This window comes from Hyaena hyaena, unplaced genomic scaffold (genome assembly GCF_003009895.1).
Source record: "Hyaena hyaena isolate Hyena2069 unplaced genomic scaffold, ASM300989v1 scaffold_554, whole genome shotgun sequence".
Classification (NCBI taxonomy): domain Eukaryota; kingdom Metazoa; phylum Chordata; class Mammalia; order Carnivora; family Hyaenidae; genus Hyaena; species Hyaena hyaena.
The window spans coordinates 111516-134892 of record NW_024081187.1 but is presented as its reverse complement, the minus strand read 5'-3'; positions in this window follow the sequence as shown (position 1 = coordinate 134892).

Here is a 23377-nt window from a genome sequence, read left to right as displayed (position 1 = left end):
CGCGCCTGCCGCCATTGTCCTCCTGGGCGGCTTGGGCCCCAGAAAGAACCGCGCGGACACTGGGCGTCCACGCTGGCTGGAGCTCTAGAGGGAAGGCAAAGAGCTAAAAACTGGGATATTTGCCTGTGAGTTCGTGTTTCGGGTGACGAGCCATAGAGGGACCCGGTTTTGCTCACTCCAGCGGGCTCGGGCTCCGTGCACCCGGCAGGCAAGCCCCCGCCCACGCGCGCCAGCCCGACCCAGAGAAGGAAGCAGCGATTCTGACTCCACCCCCAGAGCTCCGCAGGGGGCCTGGAATTGCCCGAGGGGGCTGCCTGGGAAGCTGTGTCTAAGGCAACTTCAGCAGGGCCCGCGGACTGGGATTTGGAGACTGAGACTGGCCTGGGTTGAAGAGTGCAACCAACTTCGGCTGCGCCCCTGGTATGGGGAGTTTACACGCCCAAAAAAGTGAGGTGCAACGCGGGGTTCAAGAAGGGACTGGAGCACTGTCACTCTCCTCCCCACAACCGCCAAGGCAGAGGTCCTGCCTGAGGCATTGGATCACGCCACGCCCATCCCTGCTTGAGAGCTGCTCTCCTCCCTTTTTTTTCTTTTTTTTCTTCTTCTTTCTCTTTTCTCTCTTTTTCCCCCAGAATACTGACCTGATTAACTCTGGTCGCCGGCTTGCTTAAACAATCACAACGAGTCCATTCTGTAGATGTAAATTCTACACCTACCGACATATTCATCTTTTTCTCTCAGGAGTGATTATACTATACAGTTTCTCTGGATAATTCCAGCATCCTTCTCTCACTTATCCAACCATATTCTCCCCTTTACCTCTTTCAAAAAAGCTTCTTACCCCTTCTGCCTGTTCATTCTCTTTCCAATCTTGCCTCATCCCCGCCCTGCCTTCTCTCTCTTTCTCTATGCTCTTCAACCAGCACTACATACACACGGCTATTTAACTGTAGCTGGGAAATCCGATTATATGCTTTAAACTGTTCTTTGTCCATTGGTTTTCTACTTTTTTCCTTTTCTTTTCTCCCTTTTGACCCTTTTATGTATTTTATACTCCCTATTATTCGCCCTCCCTCCTCCGTCTTTTCTCTTAACTTTTTCGTTTTCCCACTGGCTTTGCATGTTAGTTGAATTAGCCTGTGCGTTTGTGTGCTCCTGCCCCCTGTGTGTTTGTCTGTCTGTTTTCTTTTCCAGGGCTACCTCAAGAAATAAGCCAGAGTACACAAGGTGGAGAGTCCCAAATATCACTACGAATAGGAAAATAAAATAACCAAGGTCCCAAAAAGAGAGACCAAGAGATACCATTCAAAAAACACTCTCTGAAAGGATAGGCTCTGGACAGTCAAAGAGTCTTCTTGGATATAGCAGTGCTCATAGAAGCAGAGAGCATAACAGGTCTTTAAAACCAACAAGAGCCGGAAAGCTAACTAAAATGACGAAACGAAAGACCTCTCTTCCAAAGAAACTCCACGAAGAAATGACAGCTAATGAACTGCTCAAAACAGATATCAGCAGCATAAATGAACAAGATTTTAGAATAATAATGGTAAAATTAATAGCTGGGCTGGAAAAAAACATAGGGGACATCAAAGAAACTATGGCTACAGACAGAATGGAAAATAAAAATAGGCATGAAGAGTTAAAAAATGCGATAAATGAGATACATAATAAATTAGAAGCCTCCAATGCATGGATTGAAGAGGCAGAAAGGAGAATAAGTGATTTAGAAGACACCATTATAGAAAAACAAGAAGCTGACAAAAAAAGAGACAAACTGATCCAGGAACAGGAAAGAAGAATTCGAGAGCTCAGCGATACGGTCAAACGCAACAATATCCGTATCATAGGAATCCCAGAAGAGGAAGAGAGAGGGAAAGGTGCTGAAGGAGTCCTGGAACAAATTATAGCAGAGAACTTCCCCGACCTGGGGAAGGAAGTAAATGTGGAAGTACAAGAGGCTCAGAGGACTCCCCTCAGACGTAACCTGAATCGATCTTCTGCACGACATATCATAGTGAAAATGGCCAAATACAAGGACAAAGAGAGAATTTTGAAAGCAGCTAGGGAGAAAAGGGCCCTAACATACAAAGGGAAACCTATCAGAGTGGTGACAGACCTATCTACTGAAACTTGGCAGGCTAGAAAGGAATGGCAGGAAATCTTCAATGTGATGAACAGTAAAAATATGCAGCCAAGAATCCTCTATCCAGCAAGCCTGTCATTCAAAATAGAAGGAGAGATAAAAACCTTTCCAAATAAACAGAAATTGAAAGAATTTGTCACCACGAAGCCAGCCCTACAAGAAATCCTGAGGGGGATGCTCTGAAGGAAAGGTTGCAAGGAACAAAGATACCAGAGACACCACCACAAACATGAACCCTACAAAAGATACAAAGACTCTAAACCCACATATTTCAATAATAACACTGAATGTAAATGGGCTGAATGCTCCAATCAAAAGACATAGGGTAGCAGAATGGATTAAAAAACAAAATCCATCAATATGCTGTCTACAAGAAACTCATTTTAGACGGGAAGATACCTTCAGATTAAAAGTAAGGGGATGGAGAAATATATATCATGCTACAGGAAATCAAAAGAAAGCCGGAGTAGCGATACTTATATCAGACAAACTGGACTTTAAATTAAAGACAATCACAAGAGATGAAGAAGGGCACTACATAATAATTACAGGGTCCATCCATCAGGAAGAACTAACAATCATAAATGTCTACGCACCGAATATGGGAGCACCTAAATATCTAAAACAATTAATCACAAACAGAAACAAGCTTATAGATAAGAATGTGCTAATAGCAGGGGACTTTAATACTCCGCTTACAGCAATGGATAGGTCAACCAGACAGAAAATCACTAAAGAAATAATGGACTTGAAAGACACATTGGACCAGATGGATCTGACGGATATATTTAGAACTTTACATCCTGAGGCCAGGGAATTTACTTTCTTCTCAAGTGCGCATGGCACATTCTCCAAGATAGATCACATACTGGGACATAAAGCAGCCCTCAATAAATATAAAAGAATAGAGATCATACCATGCACACTGTCAGATCACAATGCTTTGAAACTTGAAATCAATTACAGGAAGAAGTCTGGAAAACCGCCAAAAACATGGAGGTTAAAGAACACCCTTCTAAAGAATGAATGGGCCAATCAGGCAATTAGAGAGGAAATTAAAAAATATATGGAAACAAATGAAAATGAAAACACAACAATTCAAAATCTATGGGATGCGGCCAAGGCAGTCCTAAGAGGAAAGTACATTGCTCTCCAGGCCTATTTCAAGAGATTAGAAAAAGCACAAGTCCAAAATCTAACAGCTCACCTAAAGGAGCTAGAGGCAGAGCAACAAGAACGCCCTAAACCCAGTAGAAGAAGAGAAATAGTAAAAATTAGAGCAGAAATAAACAACATAGAGACCAAAGAAACAATTGAACAGATCAATGAAACCAAGAGTTGGTTTTTTGAAAAAGTAAACAAAATTGACAAACCTCTAGCCAGGCTTATCAAAAAGAAAAGAGAGAGCACCCAAATAGACAAAATTATGAATGAAAATGGACTTATTACAACCAACCCCTCAGAAATACAAGCAATTATCAGGGAATACTATGAAAAATTATATGCCAACAAATTGGACAACTTAGAAGAAATGGACAAATTCCTAAACACACACTCACTACCAAAATTCACACGGGAAGAAATAGAAAACCTGAACAGACCCATAACGAGTGAAGAAATCGAATCAGTGATCAAAAATCTCCCAACAAATAAGAGCCCTGGACCTGATGGTTTCCCTGGGGAATTCTACCAGACATTTAAAACAGAATTAATCCCAATTCTTCTCAAGCTATTCCAAAAAATAGAAGTCGAAGGAAAACTCCCGGACTCATTTTATGAAGCCAGCATCACTCTGATTCCCAAGCCAGACAGAGATCCAGCAAAAAAAGAGAACTATAGGCCAATATCCTTGATGAATACGGATGCAAAAATTCTCAACAAGATCCTTGCAAATCGAATCCAGCAGCATATCAAAAGAATCATCCACCAAGATCAAGTGGGATTCATTCCTGGGTTACAGGGCTGGTTCAACATTCGCAAATCAATCAATGTGATCCATCATATCAATAAAAGAAAAGATAAAAACCATATGATCCTGTCAATAGATGCAGAAAAAGCATTTGACAAAATACAGCATCCCTTCTTAATAAAGACTCTCGAGAAAGTTGGGATAGAAGGAACCTACTTAAACATCATCAAAGCCATCTATGAGAAGCCTTCAGCTAACATCATCCTCAACGGGGAAAAACTGAGAGCTTTCCCCCTGAGATCAGGAACACGACAGGGATGTCCACTCTCACCACTGTTGTTTAACATAGTGCTGGAAGTCCTAGCATCAGCCATCAGACAACAAAAGGAAATCAAAGGCATCAGAATTGGCAAAGAGGAAGTCAAACTTTCACTCTTCGCAGATGACATGATACTCTACATAGAAAACCCGACAGACTCCACCAGAAGCCTACTAGAACTGATCCAAGAATTCAGCCAAGTTGCAGGGTACAAAATCAACGTACAGAAATCGGTTGCATTTTTATACACCAATAATGAAGCAACAGAAAGAGAAATCAAGAAACTGATCCCATTCACAATTGCACAAAAAACCATAAAATACCTCGGAATAAACCTAACCAAGGATACAAGAGATCTGTATGATGAAAACTATAGAAAACTTATGAAGGAAATTGAAGAAGACACAAAGAAATGGAAAAACATTCCATGCTCATGGATAGGAAGAATAAATATAGTTAAGATGTCATTACTACCTAAAGCACTCTACACATTCAATGCAATTCCAATCAAAATTGCACCAGCATACTTCTCAAAACTAGAACAAACTATCCAAAAATTTGTATGGAACCACAAAAGACCCCGAATAGCCAAAGTAATACTGAAAAATAAAACCAAAACGGGAGGTATCACCATCCCAGACTTCAGCCTCTACTACAAAGCTGTCATCCTCAAGACAGTATGGTATTGGCACAAAAACAGACACATAGACCAATGGAACAGAATTGAGAACTCAGAAGTGGACCCAAAAGTATACAGCCAACTGATCTTTGACAAAGCAGGAAAGAATATCCAATGGAAAAAAGACAGCCTTTTTAACAGATGGTGTTGGGAGAACTGGACAGCAACATGCAGAAGAATGAAACTAGATCATTTTCTCACACCATGCACAAAAATCAACTCAAAATGGATAAAGGACCTGAACGTGAGACAGGAAACTATCAACACCCTAGAGGAGAAAGCAGGAAACAACCTCCTTGACCTCCACCGCAGCAACTTCTTACTTGACACATCCCCAAAAGCAAGGGAATCAAGAGCAAAAATAAACTGTTGGGACCTCATCAAGATTAAAAGCTTCTGCACAGCCAAGGAAACAACCCAGAAAATTAATAGGCAACCAACGGAATGGGAAAAGATAGTTGCAAATGACATATCAGATAAAGGGTTAATATCCAGAATCTATAAGGAACTCACCAAACTACACGCCCGAAAAACAAACAACCCAGTGAAGAAATGGGCAGAAGACATGAACAGACACTTCTCCAAAGAGGACATCCAGATGGCCAACAGACACATGAAACGATGCTCAGCATCCCTCCTCATCAGGGAAATACAAATCAAAACCACACTGAGATACCACCTCACGCCAGTCAGAGTGGCTAAAATGAGCAAATCAGAGAACTCTAGATGCTGGCGAGGATGTGGAGAAACGGGCACCCTCCTACACTGTTGGTGGGAATGTAAACTGGTACAGCCCCTCTGGAAAACAGTGTGGAGGTTCCTCAGGAAACTAACAATAGAACTCCCCTAGGACCCAGCAATAGCACTGCTAGGAATTTACCCAAGGGATACAGAAATGCTGAGGCATAGGAGCACATGGACCCCAATGTTCATAGCAGCACTCTCCACAATAGCTAAAACATGGAAAGAGCCTAAGTGTCCATCAACAGATGAATGGATCAAGATGTGGTTTATCTATACCATGGAATACTACATGGCAATGAGAAAGGATGAAATCTGGCCATGTGTAGCAACATGGATGGACCTTGAGGGTGTTATGCTGAGCATAATAAGTCAGGCAGAGAAAGACAAATATCATATGTTTGCACGTATAGGAGGATTAGGAGGAACTTAACTGAGGAACAAGGGGGAGAAGAAGGGGGAAATGGTGGGGGAAAGGGAGAGAGGCAAACCATGAGAGACTCTTGAATGCTGACAAAAACTGAGGACTGATGGATGTGGGGGGGAGGAGGGATGGGCATGGAGGAGGACACTTGTGGGGATGAGCACTGGGTGCTAAGTGGAAACTAATTTGACAATAAACTATTTGTAAAAAATAAAAATAAAATGCAGCTAAAATACAAATAAAGATTATTTAAAAAAATAAAATAAACATGTATTATGTTTTATTGGAAGTAGTAGTATAAAAAGCATGTTTCTAAAAATTATGAAATATACTCATAAGTTTGCCAACCTAAAGAAACTGGAATTTGGTTTTTTTCTCTGTTAAAAAGATCATTTTATTAGATTGTTGGTCTGCTTTTAATAAGGAATTGCAAATAAGTTTTATTTTCTTTATCAGCCCAGAAAAACTAAAGTTTCTGTTTTGTTTTCATCATGGCTTTAAACATTTAAAAAGTTTAAAGCTCCTCAACATTAAAGGAGCTAAATTTTGTTAACAACTATATAACCTCATGTAGACTCTCTTTTTGCCACTTTGGTTAAGTAGATAAGTAAAAATTAAGTTTTATAATAATTGGAACCTTCTGAGATTTTTAACACAATTCCCCCAAATTAAAATTCTAAATGAGATCTTTTTATTTGGTATAGTGACATAGGAAGCATTGTCAAACAAATGGTGATAAACTTTCTTAGTTTTATTGTGTAGGTGAATGCTTATATTCTGTTCCATAAATTGTACAAAATTCCTAAAGTTTTAATATGTCCTGGTATAATGTCATCAAATGTAATTCTTATTATTGAAACATTGTGTGTCATAAAAATAACCAGATTTCCTTGTAAACTGCATCATAGTCATTTTATGAGTCTTTTGTCATTTACAGTTACTATTTCACTCTGATACTTTTGCAAATGTGTTTAGCTTCAAGGAGATTCATGAAAAGGACTTTTGACAAATACAGATTTCTGCTATCTGTAAGATCATAAAACTGAACTATGGATTTCAGGAACTAATGGAAAACCTGCATTCAAACAAAACAAGAAGTAGTTACACAGGACTAAATAAGTTGAGAAAGATGATTATAGATTTTATGACTTTCATTTGAAACATTGCTGGTTTTCTAATGTTTGCCCTTACAGATTTAAAGATACTTTTTCTCTCAAGCTATCTATGACTTACGGAAATTTGATAAAGTGTTCCTTTGTGCACAAATTGAAATATTTTTCTTTTCTCTTTACCTGAACTCTCCAGAATTCAGAAACTCTCAGTGAGTATTATTTCTTTCATGGCAATTATAATTATTTGCATAAGTTAATAAGAATCTGTTCTTGTAACAGGACACCATTGAAAACATTGATTATATTATGAAGGCTTTGAGTGGAATGCCATATTTGAGAGAGACATGAATAGACTCAGAGATGACCAGACAGCTCTGAAGAACTAAGATTGACTTTATGCAGCCAGTGAAGCCCCTTGGAAAAAATTGGCCTGATATCTTGTTTACAGAGTTCCCAGAAGCCTTACCAGGTGAGTAAAGAACGTCACTTCCTTGCAGGTGCAGGAACCTCAGGATATTTAGGGGACCTCGAGAAGAGAGGAACCCACCCAAATCTACAAGTATTGCAGGGAAACCTGATGGCAAATATTTGGGCTGCTTCTTGGCTTTAAAAGGCTGTTAGAAGTCCAATCTGAAGTTCCTTGTAAAAAGTTCCAGCAAGGTGGGTTTGAAAGAACATATATGGTCAATCACTAATCTTGCTGCATTTATGTAAATAATTAGGTCAAGTCTGTTAAAAGTGGAATTATTTTGCAAACAAATTAGTCTTAATTTCGTTATCTCTGCTCAAAACAATGGTGATCTTAGAGTGAAAAAATGTTTCAGAAACACACTTTTGTCGATACTAGATTCTAATTCTAGTCTTTAAGTATTGTTTGCTTATAAAAGTATTCTGGATCTTGAATTCCTCTATTTTTCTCAATTATCTGATTAACTCTCAATTAAGTTTCCATTTTTCCATTCTCTTCACTTGAAATCATTGAGAACTAAAATAGCCCTTTTCCTAAAGTGCTGAAAGCTGAAGTTAGTCAGCTGCAGGTAAACTTTAGAGAAATTGCCACAATAGCTCATATATAAACAATCTTCTTGCCTGTTGTATGGGCCATTCAAAAAGATCACCAGAGACATTTGAACCACTAACCAGAAAAATCTATCAGATTGCTGCTGCCTGCCCTCACTCCATGCTTTGAGGATGCTTTGAGCCCTAGATCTCAAAACCTCACTGGCAACTCTTGAGACTCAGGTTTATAATTTGCTTCAATCATTCACCTGTGTTTTTCTATTATACCCATAAAAAATGCCAAAAAAAAAAAAAAAAGGAAGTCTTACTACTAAGACTCCAATATCAAAATGAGGCACTAAGAAATATTTTATAGTGGAGCCAAATTGTTCCATTCCACAATTGGCCCTTGTTGACCCTGTTTCAACAGGAAGTAGTCAGATTAGAGTTGATGTCTCCTTGTCCCTGATCCCACATGACTGTGGAATAGACCTTTTACACTGGGGAGTTATAACAGAGAAATTAGGACATCTGGCTCCATATTGCTTCTATTTCCCTTGCTGCTGTGACATGTAGCTTAGAAATGTCTGCTTAGTCCTGCACACAGGTATGTTACCACTAAAATTTGCAAAAACTGCCTTTTTTTAAAGTTTATTTATTTATTTGAGTGGGGAGGGAGGGGGAGAGAGAGAGAGAAAGAGAGAGAGAGAGAGAGAGAGAGAGATGGGTGTGTGTGTGTGTGTGAGAGAGAGATAATCCCAAGCAGGCTCTGCAATGACAGTTTGACGCCGGGCTCAAACTCTTGAACCCATGAGTCGGATGCCTAACCAGGTACAGAAATGACTATGCTGTTTAAGATTTATGGAAAGGACATGACCAGACTCTTACACACAAAGATCTATTGATCAAGGACAAAGAAGTCTTATGACTTTCCTCAGATGTCTAGAGATGTCAGTCCTCTTTTGATTCCAACCCCACCCATTTCCCCCTTTGCTAACATAAAAGAAGCTGGAGTTTCATGCCAACGGGTAGAATATTGTCCACCATCTCCTCAGATTGCTGGCTTTCCAAATAAAGTTGTTTTCCTTACCCCAGCATCTTGCCTCTTTCTTGACTTATTAGCTTGTCAAGTGTGGTGAGCAGGAGCTTCAACTTGGTTACGCTCTGTGTTAAGTGGAATGTTTTCCTTCTGCAAAAGAGTATTTTACTGATTTTCTCTACATTAATTTGTTAGGGGTTCTTGATGTTGAGGTTATCTGGTTTTCCATGCTTGGATGTCCTCTTTCTATACTCTCTTTTGGCAGGATCAATGATCTCTTACTCACAGGTGAGTCCCCAAAGTTTATCAATGTCGCAGCTTAAATGACACTTCTGGAATGACAGTTCTGGTGTTCCTTTCCTCTCATTAAGGAACTCATGTTTTTCAGCTCACAAAGGACTTTGCTATATTCTTCTCATGTAGGTCACTCTCTGCTGTGATTTCTAAAACAGATCAACTTTAACATAAGATGAGTAGCATTAGCTCATTATCATGGGAACAATTTTTTTTTCAGAATGATGTAAACTGCTGTGCTAGTTGTCAGTAACCATTTAAACACATGAATTGTTTTAGTTTAAATAAAGAAAACACTGTGACATGATAAATATATTTTCATAGTACTTTGCAGGTTTTGTATATTTGCTTAGCAATGGTGATGTTATACCTATTTTCTAGCTTTTAATTAGGCAAAAAGCTGAAGTTAATTTATGAGAAAAATGAATATGTAGTAAAATGAGAAAGTAAAATTCATCTGAGATTTTAGCAGCCAGAGATAACTGCTATTAACTTATTGAATGATCACAATCTTCTATACATATATGTGTGTGAAATCATATGCACTTAAATAACTGACATCAATGGTCTAACATATATATCTTTGATGATATATTTTAAACAGTTTCTTTTCACAATCCCCAAACCTTACAAGAATGTAATTATGCTTAAGTAAAATCTAACATCCTATTACAATTGTATTTTCAGTTTAATTCTGGTAAATAAAAAACACAACTAGCTTCACATACTTTTTTCCCCTTCAGTAAACTTACTTAACAATTGCTCAGCTATTAATTTCAATACTTTATTTACAGTTTTATTTATATTTTATATGTATAAATTACCAAAATGTCTGGAAATAATGAGAGCCTTGGGTTTTAGTCCCTGTTTATCTCCTTCTTTTACTGCAGTAAGACTTCCCAGGTTGGATAAAAGCAGAGATAGTTGGCTTTTACCATTTTATTGATAATATCTCCAAAGGATTTTAGTATATTTAAGTGATCTTATTTGCCTGTTAGAGTGGGAATGACATATTTATCATGGGACTGACATTTTCTAATTTGCTAGTACCAGACTACTGAGTTTCTGTGTTAAATTTTATCACAGTATACTATCTGTCTTAGGCATGCATGTGTTCTATAAATGAATGTCTCAAGATTTTTGCGTTTATGTTTATTAGTCCTATTTTTCTTTTCTGGATCATTTTGTCTGGTTTGGAACCAAGGTTAGATGAGTCATATGCAATAAATTGTGAGAATATTTGCAAGTTTGGTCCTAAACCGTGATAAGCTCCTGTGGTTTGGATCCTCTTTGAGAATCTGATGAAATCTATGTAGAGCTTCCCAGTTGGTTGACACATGAAAGTCCCAGGGGAGTCCCCCATCCAGAGAGATCATGGAAGCTCCATGTCCTGTCTGACATACCTTGCCCTCTGCTTCTCTGTCATCTGGTTGTTTCTGAGTTGGATCCTTTTATAGAAAATTGGTAGTCTTGTTTAAAAAATAAAGAAAAGAAAAAAGGAAAAAAAGGAAAGAAACCTATCTCTGCTCTCCCCAGGGGAGAAAAAAAAACCAAAAACAAGCACATGAACAAACACAAATATTTTCATACATATTGAGAGAATTTATTGGCCTGCTAGAGAGCATCCATTGGACCTAAAGGGTGCCTAACATAGTCCTAGAGAAGTTTCTAGATTCAAGTATATAAAAGTAAAAGTTCAGTCCAAATTTTCCAGAATTCATCATTATTATTAATGTCTGGCAATAAATGAATATTAAGCTTTTATTTTTCATTCATCATTGAATATCATGAGCTCCACAAATAGTTTAGGAAAACAAATTCTAACTAAAGACTATACTAAAACTAAAGGTGATTCTTAAAAAATCAATAAGAACAAAATTAGCAGCATTGTAGAAAAATGTCCTAAAAATAAACAAATAATTAGGAAAGAAAAGATGGCTAATAAAAATACTCAATCACAGGAAAATGCAAAGTAATACAACATAATATTGTCATGACCTTAAGATAGTGAACATTTCTACAGAATTCAGTGCTGCAAAGAGAATGGCAAACAGTACCATTGATGCTAATGGTGAAATCATAGATCAGTGATCTTTGTGAAGTCAGATTTTCAATATCTATCAAAGTTTTTGACACTGCAATTCACCTATACTCAAAGATATATGAAAAATCAGTTCATTACATCCAAGTTTGTATAGTAAAAATTGCATATAACAAAATTTTTCCTGGTGGACAATGATAACATATACGTTATACTTCTATAATAGAATACTGAGCAATAATTTTAAGAGAAGGCATAGAGAAAGAATTATTTCATAACTATTAGGATATGTATGGCATGGATATATTATTAAGTAAAATTCTCTCTTCATTTTAATATTTAGTAGTTTTCATTAGGGGAAAATATGTGAAACAAATATATATATATATATATATATATATATAACACATATATTCATAAATAAAAGTTTACAGCAATTTAGAAGGTCTGGAAAAACAAAAACAAACATATTAACTATGTTTATATCTGGAAAAAGAAATAATGTAGATGTGGGGCTAAGGTGAAGGCAGACATTCTGTTCTGTATTTTCTGTACAATTTAACAAGTACATATTTAGCTATAATTTGTGTAATTCAAACTACATTAAAAAGTGGAAAAACTAGACAAAGTTCACTTTATTAACTTATGTTATTTTCTGCATTGTTCACATTTACTCTTGTTTAGACTGTTGCTTTGACTTGTATAGAACCATACCTACAAGTAAATCTAAGTTAATGAACATATTAACATTAAAGCTGTAGAACACCACTACTATGTTTTTCAAACTACAATATTAAATTTGCAGGTTACTAGTAATTTTAAACATACTTTATATATCGATAAGAAAATATGATTGAAAACATGGCTACCTAAATTAGAGGGAAGTATTCTTTTTAACACTTTAAAGGTCTTCATTTTCTTTAATGTGCTCTCAGAGAAAATAAAATCTGCTAACTTTAAGAATATCATTTTTCTGTATTAGAACAACTTAACCTTTCTGTTTCATTGTTCTGCAGTGTGTGTGTGTGTGTGTGTGTGTGTCTGTGTGTCTGTGTTTCTGTGTGTATGCATGTATATGTATGTATGAACAAGTGTAACTCTGTGCATAAAGTATAAAATTCAAGTTAAGTAAAGGCTCTGCTTTACAACATTCTTGAGCAACTTGACCTGAATTCAGGCTCTCAATTCTTTTTAAAATTAGCCAAAATCTCAGAAGCAGGTTGGTCTAAATCTGGAAAAATAAAGGTTTCAGGTCATTGACATACTGAAGGTGTATTTATTTAATATTGCTCAATAGAACAGCTTTCTGCCTTACAAATTAATTAGCAAATGCAGTTAATTTTTTAGAATCTATTTTTAAGACTTAATTAAGTCTTCATCTTTGTTTTCAATATTACTCTGTCTTTGAAAATAAAGTTATGGAAAGATTAGTCTCTCTCTAAGATTATTACGAATGTGAATAATTAGCTCTGCCATCATGCATTATATACATGTTGGACTTTTCCTTAATTGGATTTTTAACCATTACTGTAAATACTCTAATTTAATTTGCTCTAAAGTGTCTTATTAAATAGCCCAAAGGTGTTGACTTATTATAGAGGTGAATCAAATGTTTAAACTACTTCAGTTTAAGGGAAGAAAATAAAAGCAGCATAAAATATTTTTCTTTGCTTCTAGTTCCTCTTTCTTTTATGGAATTTCAAGCTTATGGAGAACTTGCAAGAATGGAATAAGAAAATTTTAAATAACCTATGCTTCAGTTGACCAGTTGTTTATATTTTGTCTTATTTGATATCGTCTTCTCACTCTCTCCTCTGTGTCTCTCATCTCTGGGAATTCTAATTGCAGATATATTTGTCTGCCTGATGTTGCCTGACAGATAGGCTCTATTCACTATTTAATTTTTTTTTGTTTTGGGGGCACCTGCGTGGCTCAATTGGTTAATTGCCTGATTTCAGCTCAGGTCATGATCTCATAGCTCCTGAGTTTAAGCCCCACATGGGATTCTGTTCTGACAGCGCAGAGCCTAGAACCTGCTCGGATTCCATATCTCCCTTTCTCTCTGCCCTTCCTCTGCTCGTACTCTGTCCCAGTGTCTAAAAAATAAATAAACTTAAAAAAAATTAAAAAACATTTTTTTTTGTTTTACTTTGTGTTTTCAGGTAGGATAATTTCTCCTCCCCCTTTAATTTATTTATTTAAATTCAAGTTAGTTAACATACAGTGTAGTATTGATTTCAAGAGTAGAACCCAGTGATTCATCACTTACATAGAACACCCAAACTAGAGTGATATGCTAAGCAAAATAAGTCAAAGAAAGGCAAATATCATGTCATTTCACTCACATTTGGAATTTAAGGTAGTATAATTTCCATTGCTTTGTCTCAAGTTCACCATGTTTATCTCCACTATGTTAAGGCCATTGAAGGATACTTGATTTCTTTTCTATACTTTACTTTTTAATTTTAGAATATCTATTAGTTTTTTTTAATGGTTTTCAATTCTCTTTCAAGACTCTCCATCTGTTTATTTTTTTATAACAATATTTCCGTTTCAGTCAAAATATTTTTATAATAGCTGCTTTGAAGGTCTGGTTTCCTAATTTCAGCTTCAACATTTGAATAAGTAGGTTTGGTTACTGCTGATAACTTTATCTCTTATCTAATGGTCCTATGTTCTTTCCAGTTCATACAGTTAGTATTTTGTTTTGTTTTGGTATTTTGGGCACTATGAATATTACATTTTAGACACTGAATTCAGATAGCTTCCTTTGAAGAATGTTGAGTTTTGTTCTTTTGAGTAGTTATTTTGGCTGGACTTAAATTCTAAACTCTCTCGTCTCCAGTAAAGGAGCATTTAAAAGCCCTGTTGCTCAGTGCTTTGATTTTTCCTCTATTGCTATCTGTAGGGCGCCTTCGATACTCTTCTACATATACATAATCTATGGAAGAAACAAGGATATGGGGAAAGTTTAGACAGGTTTTGGGCGACCCTCTTTGTGGATACTTCTTTGCCAATATTCCCCTCATGTTTTCATTCCTCTGGTATTCCTGAACTCTGGTCTCACCTTTTCGAACTAGTTAGACTCTGACTTTGCATTTATATTCAGGCTGCCCCACACTGTATGGAGAGAAAAGCCATATAAATTCAGATATCACCTAGCAAACATTTTCCTCCCAGTGATCATCTACCCTCCAGTTCTGCCTGATTTAGATTGTTTTCCAATATCATCAATAGTTATTTTTTCAAAAATTTCAGAGAGTTTAATTTCTGTATATGAGAGGATGAGTCTCTGACATATCATGACAGTGTTATCAAGAGTAGAAATGCTTTGTCATTAACTAATCATATTTGTTTTCAACTGTCCATGCATTGTCAGATGAGTCACAGAATACTGATTCTGTAAATATTATACACAAAGTTTTATCTCACTATTTAAATTGTAAATCATCTTTAAATCCTTTTACCACCCTCAAAAGTAGTAAAATAGAAGCTTAACATAGGAATCATTATTGCACTATTTATTTTGAAATTATTAACAAGAACCCTATGAGGGGAGTATTAATATTTTAATCATGAGCAATTGAGGTTCAGGAGCTGGAAATTTTGTATAAGGTCAGAAAATTGCTAGACTCCACCAAAAAATAATTAATTTAGAATTCCAGAATAACCTAAACATGCTAAAACTTCATTAAAAAATAAAAAAATAGTTCTTTGAAATGTATAGCTTTATTCATTTACCTGTAACTATACCTTAAAACTAAAATCCTTTAGAAATTCTAAACAAAAATGTTGCTATTGACAAATAAATAAAGAAATAAAGAAATATTTATTAATTTATTTATTGACTAATAAATAAAGAAATGCTATAGTTTTTGGTTTTGTTTTTAATTAGAACACTGTGGAAGTCATATGAAATATTCTGTGGCATTAAAGTCAGTGACCAAAAATAACTTATTCTTAATTAAGGATAAAGTTTTTATTCTTCTAAATTCAGTCTAAAGCAGCCCACAGTGTAAGTCATCTTTTTTAATGCTTATAATATTCGTGTCAAAATGAAAAAATTTAATGAGGTGATCCATTACCAAATAGTTCTTAGGCTAATTCTTATCAAAGTATTCCAAATTAATTGTGACTTACTTGGACCTTTGGACTTATGGTTTTGTTGAACCTTTGGACTAAATCTCCTAATATCAGCATATATAGGATATGGTTAACAACAATCTCTAGACTTCCACACCTGCTTAGCACAGGAAAATTACCCTTATAGACATCATCAATGACATGCTATTGGAAGATCAAGTCATCACCTACCTCTTCTAACTATTTGAACAAAAAAAATTGTTCATAATTAGAGAAGTTTAAATTTGAGTGTATCCCTCGTCAAGTCAAATCTCTTTTATTATATTGGAGATGAGGGCTGAATGGAATAATAACTAATTTTATTATCTTTTTCTCATTCATTTTCTCTCTCCCTCTTCCCTTCTCTCTCTCTCTCTTTCTCTTCCTTTAGCACTCTTCCTTCACACTGGACACTTGATCTCTCCTCTACTCCCTCCTCTTCTCTCCATACCATCCAGTGCTTTCCCAAAGTGTGCATGCACACATGCACATGCATACACACCCACATTCACACTACACATTGTCATATAAGATATATGCATTTAATTCTATTATAAAAGAAATCAGAGGAGGTGGTGATTAATTTCACCTTCAATATCACTAAGGTAACATTTAAATGAATTTTTTATTTTATTTTGTTTTTTTAATAAAAGACTCTTTTTAAAAAATGTTTATTTTTGAGAGATAGACAGAATATGAGCAGGGGAGTGGCAGAGAACAAGGGAGAAATAGAATCTCAAGCAGGCTCCAGGTTCAGAGCTGTCAGCACAGAACCCAACACTGGGCTCAAACTCATGAACCATGAGATCATGACCTGAGCTGAAGTCAGATACTTAACCGATTGAGTCACCCGGGCACCCCTTAAATGAGCTTTTTTAAAATGATGGGGTTGATCCTCAGTAGAGGAAAGGACATTCTATACAGAAGGAACAGCATGAAAAATGGCATGAGGTTATCAATAAACCAGGTTTGGAGTCAGTTCTTTGCCTGATACAAGGTAAGGGAAGCAGATAAGACAGGAGCTAATGCTGGGGATACAAAAAAGAGATGGTGTTGTGTAAAGCCAAAAACACTACACTAAATAAAGAGTTTACAGTGTTTCTCAGAAGCATGGGATACCATCTCAGTATAGACTTGCTATTGTTTTCCAAAATGGAGAAAGGCTTATAGTTGGTTTTCCCAATTCTAAGTGGGATACACACTTTAGGTTAAAACATAAAATATGGTAAAATATAAACAAGAAATATATGTTATCTACAATCTTACTAGACAGAGATAACAACAGATAACACTTTGCCATATGCCTTCTGTGTATGTTTGCACTTACAGAAAATATCTATATAAAACAGTTTTACAAACCCTTTCAGTATTTGTTAAATATGTAATAGGTTTTATAGGCAAATGTTAAAAAATTTAAGAGAAAAGTAAGTCTCATCCTACTATTTTCCCATTTCCTCAAGTTCACTGTCTAAAAATTACCAACTCTAATACATAATTTCTGAAATGGCTGTGCATATATAAGAATATGTATATAATTATAATTTAATTATATAAAAATAATTTTAAAACATACTATAGCATATTATGTTGTAAACTGTAAAAACATGTAAAGTGAAACACTATATATTCTATGCCTTGCTGTTTCATGTAATCATTCATCCTGAAAAATATTAAATATTAAAGCATGTTTTAAAGATAGAAAGTGAGAAGTTATACAAGTATATAAATTAATTCACTTTTGTTTGTCTTACTGATTTTCTGACTAATTTGTTGTTTTATTACATTATAAACAAAGCATAATGCTTCTAGAATTTTTAAAGTTTTGACTTATTGAGCATTTTTTATCAAATTCTGTGACAGTTGTATATATACATAGAAAATGTAATGTCTTTCTCAGTTGACTTATATCAATTAGATCAATACAAGCAATAAAGTTATTTAGTTCTTTTTTCTAATTCAATCTATTATAAGTTGAGAGTGACCCATACTAATGAATTTTTCTTCTTGATTCTGATGCAATTATTTTGTATATAGATCATGATAATAAAATTTTCACAGTGGATCAGTGTTTATAAAGTCTTTTTATTTGATTCAGTTGTTTTTAGAGCTATGTATTCTCTGATGATGTGCTGAGAAATTTTAAATCTTCAGTTTCCTTTGTCTGCTCTTTGGTTTCAACGCTTCTGTGTTATTTTATTTTGTATCTCCTGTATATAACACATAGTTGGGTTTTGCTTGATTATCCAATGTGAGCATATTTTTTCTTTTAACAGATAAGCACCCCTTATTTATTTATTTATTTATTTATTTATTTGTAAAGGTTTATTTATTTTTGAGAGAGAGACAGAGCAAGAGCAGGGGAGGGGCAGAGAGAGAGGGAGACACAAAGTCCGAATCAGGCTCCAGGCTCAAAGCTGACAGCACAGAGCCCTACATGGAGCTTGAACTCATGAATGGTGAGATCATGACCTGAGCCAAAGTTGGACAGTCAACTGACTGAGCCATCTAGCGCCCCAAACCTCATTTATATTTATGAAGATGAAATTAATGTTTGTTTCGGTTTTGCCATCTTAATTTATTTTATCTAGATTTTATATTTCATTTATTTTCTTTCTCAATGAGGTCTGTGTTTCCTTTACTTATATCTTTACCTTTGTTAATTTAAAAAATTTATAGTCTCTAAAAGTTATTGTGGTCCTGTATATTGTGATTCTGTGATTTACTCAATGGAATTACTCTATTTCTTACCACTGCCTATTCATTTCCTAATGCAAGTGATGTTGAAATTTCTGTCCATCTACGTTCTACCACCTCTTTGATTTTCATTGTTCCATAGTATTCTTTAGATTTTATAATCCCTGGCTCTTCTAGAGGTTACCTCCATACATTTAAATGCACAGATATCTCTTGATTTTCAAGCTATTTATAGCACATCTTGCCCCTTGGCACAGGCTTTTCTTTACTTGAACGCTGTTTCCCACCCACAGGTTTTCTTGCACTTTGCCGTGCAGTCGCAAAGATGGTGGATTTTCTCAGCTTCTCTTGCAAGATCCTAGTATGAAGTAAATGTGAAGGAAATTTTTACAGCAGTTCTTATCTTTGAAACAAATCTGCTTTTACAAGTAAGGGGCCAATTGGCCTTGCCACTTAAGGTAGTCCTCTACCCTTGAAAAACCACTATTCCAACACTTCTTCATGAAATCTGCACCAGCAGGTATGCTTTTAGGCATTCATCGCCATCCCCATCCCTGTGTTATTTTTACTATGATTTTACTATGATGGGAAGCATATACATATATGTATACATGTACACATATACATATGTATACATATACATGTACACATATATATATATTTGTTCTATATCTATTTTTTTCTTGTCATCAAGATGGATTGCCATTTCTTTTTCACATTTCTCTTGCTATCTATTAGAGTTAGACAAGAAAAGAGGAGTCATCTTTATTCTGTCTTAAAGCCAACAATCTATTTAAAGACTGGGGTTGAGGGTTGTCATACACATGATTGCATTTTAAAAAGAATCACAAGAATATAAAATCATTGCCATGCATATTAACTCAGTTATGATTTTTTAACATCTACAAATACGTCAGATAATCTGAGTTTATCTAAAGTCTCTTCTATTATAAGACACCTAATGATACATAATTCAATTGCATATTTCACACAATAATTGACTTAGGAAGTCCAAGCATGATAACCTAAAAATCCATGAAATTACTCCATTTTTTGTTAATACTTGAGCTTCTACTTTTAGAACTTAACAACCTATGCTTATTATTTGGATCATTTTTAATCTAAAAATCATCACTGTTACTAATAACACTGTAACTGACAGTCATTTATTCACACCTTAGTATTAAAAACTTTTGAAAAACATTTTTGAGAAGGAACTGATTAAAAATAAGAAGGGTATGGATTCTGTGGAAGGAGGTATTAAGATGCAAACTGAAGTGTACATTTTGCAAGTTCAAGTTTGAAGGAAATCACCAGCTATAGGAACATAAAGAAGTTAGATTGCAACTACAAACTAAGAATAAGGAAAAACTTCACCTAAGACTTGATATTTTGATATTAAATTGTACCTTAAGATGTTTCAATATTTTAAGATGTATTTAAAGAAAGTGAATTTCAGGCTGAGGAAATGAAATGCTTTAAGTCTCAAAATATATTGAAAATATGAAGTATGAGTAAGCTTAAATGCAATGCAAAACTGGGTGGATAGCAAAACATGTGTAGGTGGGTTTATCTGTCAGACACTTTAGATGTCAATGACAGAAATTAAACTTATAAGAGGTAACTCTTAAAAGGAGAATATATCATCTCTTAGATTTAAAACACAAGATCAAGAGTGGAGATGGCCTCAGAGTCAACAAGAAAACTCCTGCTTAGGCAAGAATTTTGTCCTTGGTTCAGATAGCCTCCCCTGAGGTTAGTTCTCTGCCCACTACAGTGGGAGAAGCAGCTCTAAGGCTGGTAGCACTGTTTGTTGTCTGAACGCAAACTGACCTGCACCCCAAGCTCCTTCGCTGAACAGGTCCACTGGCTTTGCTCTACAAATTATCAGCCCTGCCAGCCCTTCTCTGGGCTCAAGTGTTACTGGGCTACACTGCTTCCAGGTGTTCCCCTACCAACCTCTCTGGTCAGATGTGTCTGGGAGACACTCTCTACAGCTGTGGGGCTATGACTCCTTGCTTAGGGATGTGAAAACCAGGCTCTAGGGCTGGCTAAACTCTTCATTTGAAGATTCAAATCAAGCACATTTTCGCCTTGCCAACTTCGCTGGTCAGAGTGCACCACTGACTTGGTTCTACAGATGAGGAAATCAACTGGTTGGGATTATCATTTGGGCACTGCAGGCATGCAGCCAGTCTGCCAAAATAGAAGTGCTGGTTGTTGTAAGCCCCTCCTCCCTTCCCCTTCATAGCAAGGTTCCCAGGGGCTGGGTTCCACAGATTACTCTGTAGTGTCAGTGGGATGAGAACAGACTGGTGCTTCCCACAAAGAGACAGAACCATGTTGCTGAGGAGATGGTGCTGGTTGTCCCCCATGGATTTTCTTTTCCCAGTAGAGATGCCAAATGCTTAGGGAAGACCCCTCCTTGTGGTGCTCTGCTCTCCTGGGTAAGGGTCATCATGTAGCTACTTCTCTTACCCTTCTCATGCAATCTGTCTTGATCTCTGTGTTATAGGATGGTGTTTTAGCCTGATCCCTGTGTTCTAGGACTCTCTAGGACCTTTCAGTGGTGTCTTATTATTGAGTAGTTGTTAGTTGTTCTTCTTAGGGGTAGAAATTCAGGAGTGACATATGTTGCATCTTGGTTGCCTTTTCTAGATTTTAGAGATGGATTCCTTGCATTGTTTGGCTCATGGTCTCTTCCTCCATCTTCGAATCCACAAATCTCTGCTCCAGTTTTACTTCACTTCTTGTCTCTCAGATCCCTTGCCTCCCTCCTATAAAGAGCCTTGTGATGATATCAGTTCTAGCTGGATAATCCAGGATAATCTACCCACTCAAGATCTACATCTTAACCATATCTGCCAAATTCCTGTTGCCATTATAAGGTAGCATTCACAGGTTCTAGCAATTAGAACATGGACATTTGGGGAGCCATTATTCAGCACCACATATAGTTTATGCTTTTAAACCATGTATGCTACTATTAACTGAATAAAGTTTGAGTAACCTCACTTGAAAAAGATCTATTTTTTCAATAAAAGAGCACTGAAAAGTTTAATACAGCTTTGCAATCACCAAATATATGACATATAATCATTAGATTTTCTCAGAAGCCAATTGGTCAGGTAATCAACATGATATAAACATTAATATATTAATTTGCCATTAGTACTTTTCAGTTACTAAAGAGATTATTGACTGTTTATAGGGCAGTTGCATTCCAATATACTTTTAATATAAATTTTATTTATTTATTTATTTTTTGTTTTGTTTTTAAGTTTATTTATTTCGAGAGACAGAGAGAGAGAGAGAGAGAGAGAATGAATGGAGGAAGGGCAGAGAGAAAGAGACAGAGGATCCCAAGTAGGGCTCCAACATGGGGCTCCAACTCACAAACCGCAAGATCATGACCTGGGCTGAAGTCAGACACTTAACTGACTGAGCCACCCAGGCGCCCCTATAAAACTTATTTTAAATATAATATTTACAAGTATTAAGCAAGCTAAAACTTAGATTTATTTTTAGAAAGTTGTGTGGTTGGGATTGAAGTTGATTGGCTATGCTTGGTTCATGATTTCCTACACTTCTTCCCTCAGTATCCAAAGAACAAGAGGATGCAAAGCCTGTAACATTGGGAAAATGCGCCAATTCCTAGAAGCAATTATCTTTTGCAACAACATGGATATAAAATTTATAGCGACTAAGTCATGACTACAAGACAACTGTGTCACATTTTCCAAGAATAGCACTGTCTGGTATCTTCTGAGACAACCCAATGTCAGATGATGCTCTAAATAGAGAGTGGCAAAAAGCCACACTACCAAACCCATGCCTGATGACCTATCCCCAGAATGTAGAAATAATTTTCACAGCTTATAAAACCAAAGGTGTTAGATTGAGAAAATTACCAGTGGCCATATAGTTTTTACTTCATGTCCAATAGCTATGCTAGCTTTCCGAACAAAAGTAAGAGGATACGCTATAAATTCCCTATTCTCTAATTCCTTACCCAAATACTGCATCTGACATGTGGTTAACTTTCTTTCTTTCTTTTTTTTTTTTTTTAAAGAATTTGAAGTATTTAGTGATATCAGCAACTTTCTATGCTTTGCACCACCCTGGAAAATAATTGGCAGATTGTTGGGAGAATGATCTAGTAAATCAGTGCTTCCCAAACATAGAGTCAATGCTCAAAATGTAAGTGCTAAATGAATGAATGATTGTATTTATTGTCATTATAAGTGAAGCATTCTTGGTGTAAAAATAGAAAGAAATGGTCCCCAAGCAGTATGTAACCATTAGGACTGCATTCAGCTTAAAATGTAAGAAAACCCAACTTACAGTGGTTTTACTAAATAGGAGTTGTTTTTCTTATAAAGGAAAAAATTCAGCAGTAGGATTCCAGTGTCTCTTATGCCAGAGACCAGGCTTCAGGTAGCTTCTCAATCTGCCCAATCATTTTGCAGATTTCATATCTAATGCCTTGTGGTAACACTCATCCCAACATGGCTATGACACCTCCATACATTGCCTCTGCATTTAAGAACAGGCAAAAGGCAAAACTAGTCCTATGTGACCCTTTATTTGGAATGCAGAAACTTTCCCAGAAATCTCTGCAACAGACGCCATTAGGTTTCATTGGCTGGAAATGGTGATAGGTGAGCATCAGATTTTACAAATACAAATATAAGGTACAGAGTTACATTTGAATTTTAGGTAAACTATTACTAGTTTTTACTCTAAGTATGCCCAGAATAATATCTGGGACACAAAAATTAGTCATTGTTCATCTGAGAGGCACATTAACTGGATGTTCTGTACTCCATCTGGCAACCCTAATTGAGTCACACAGCTACCC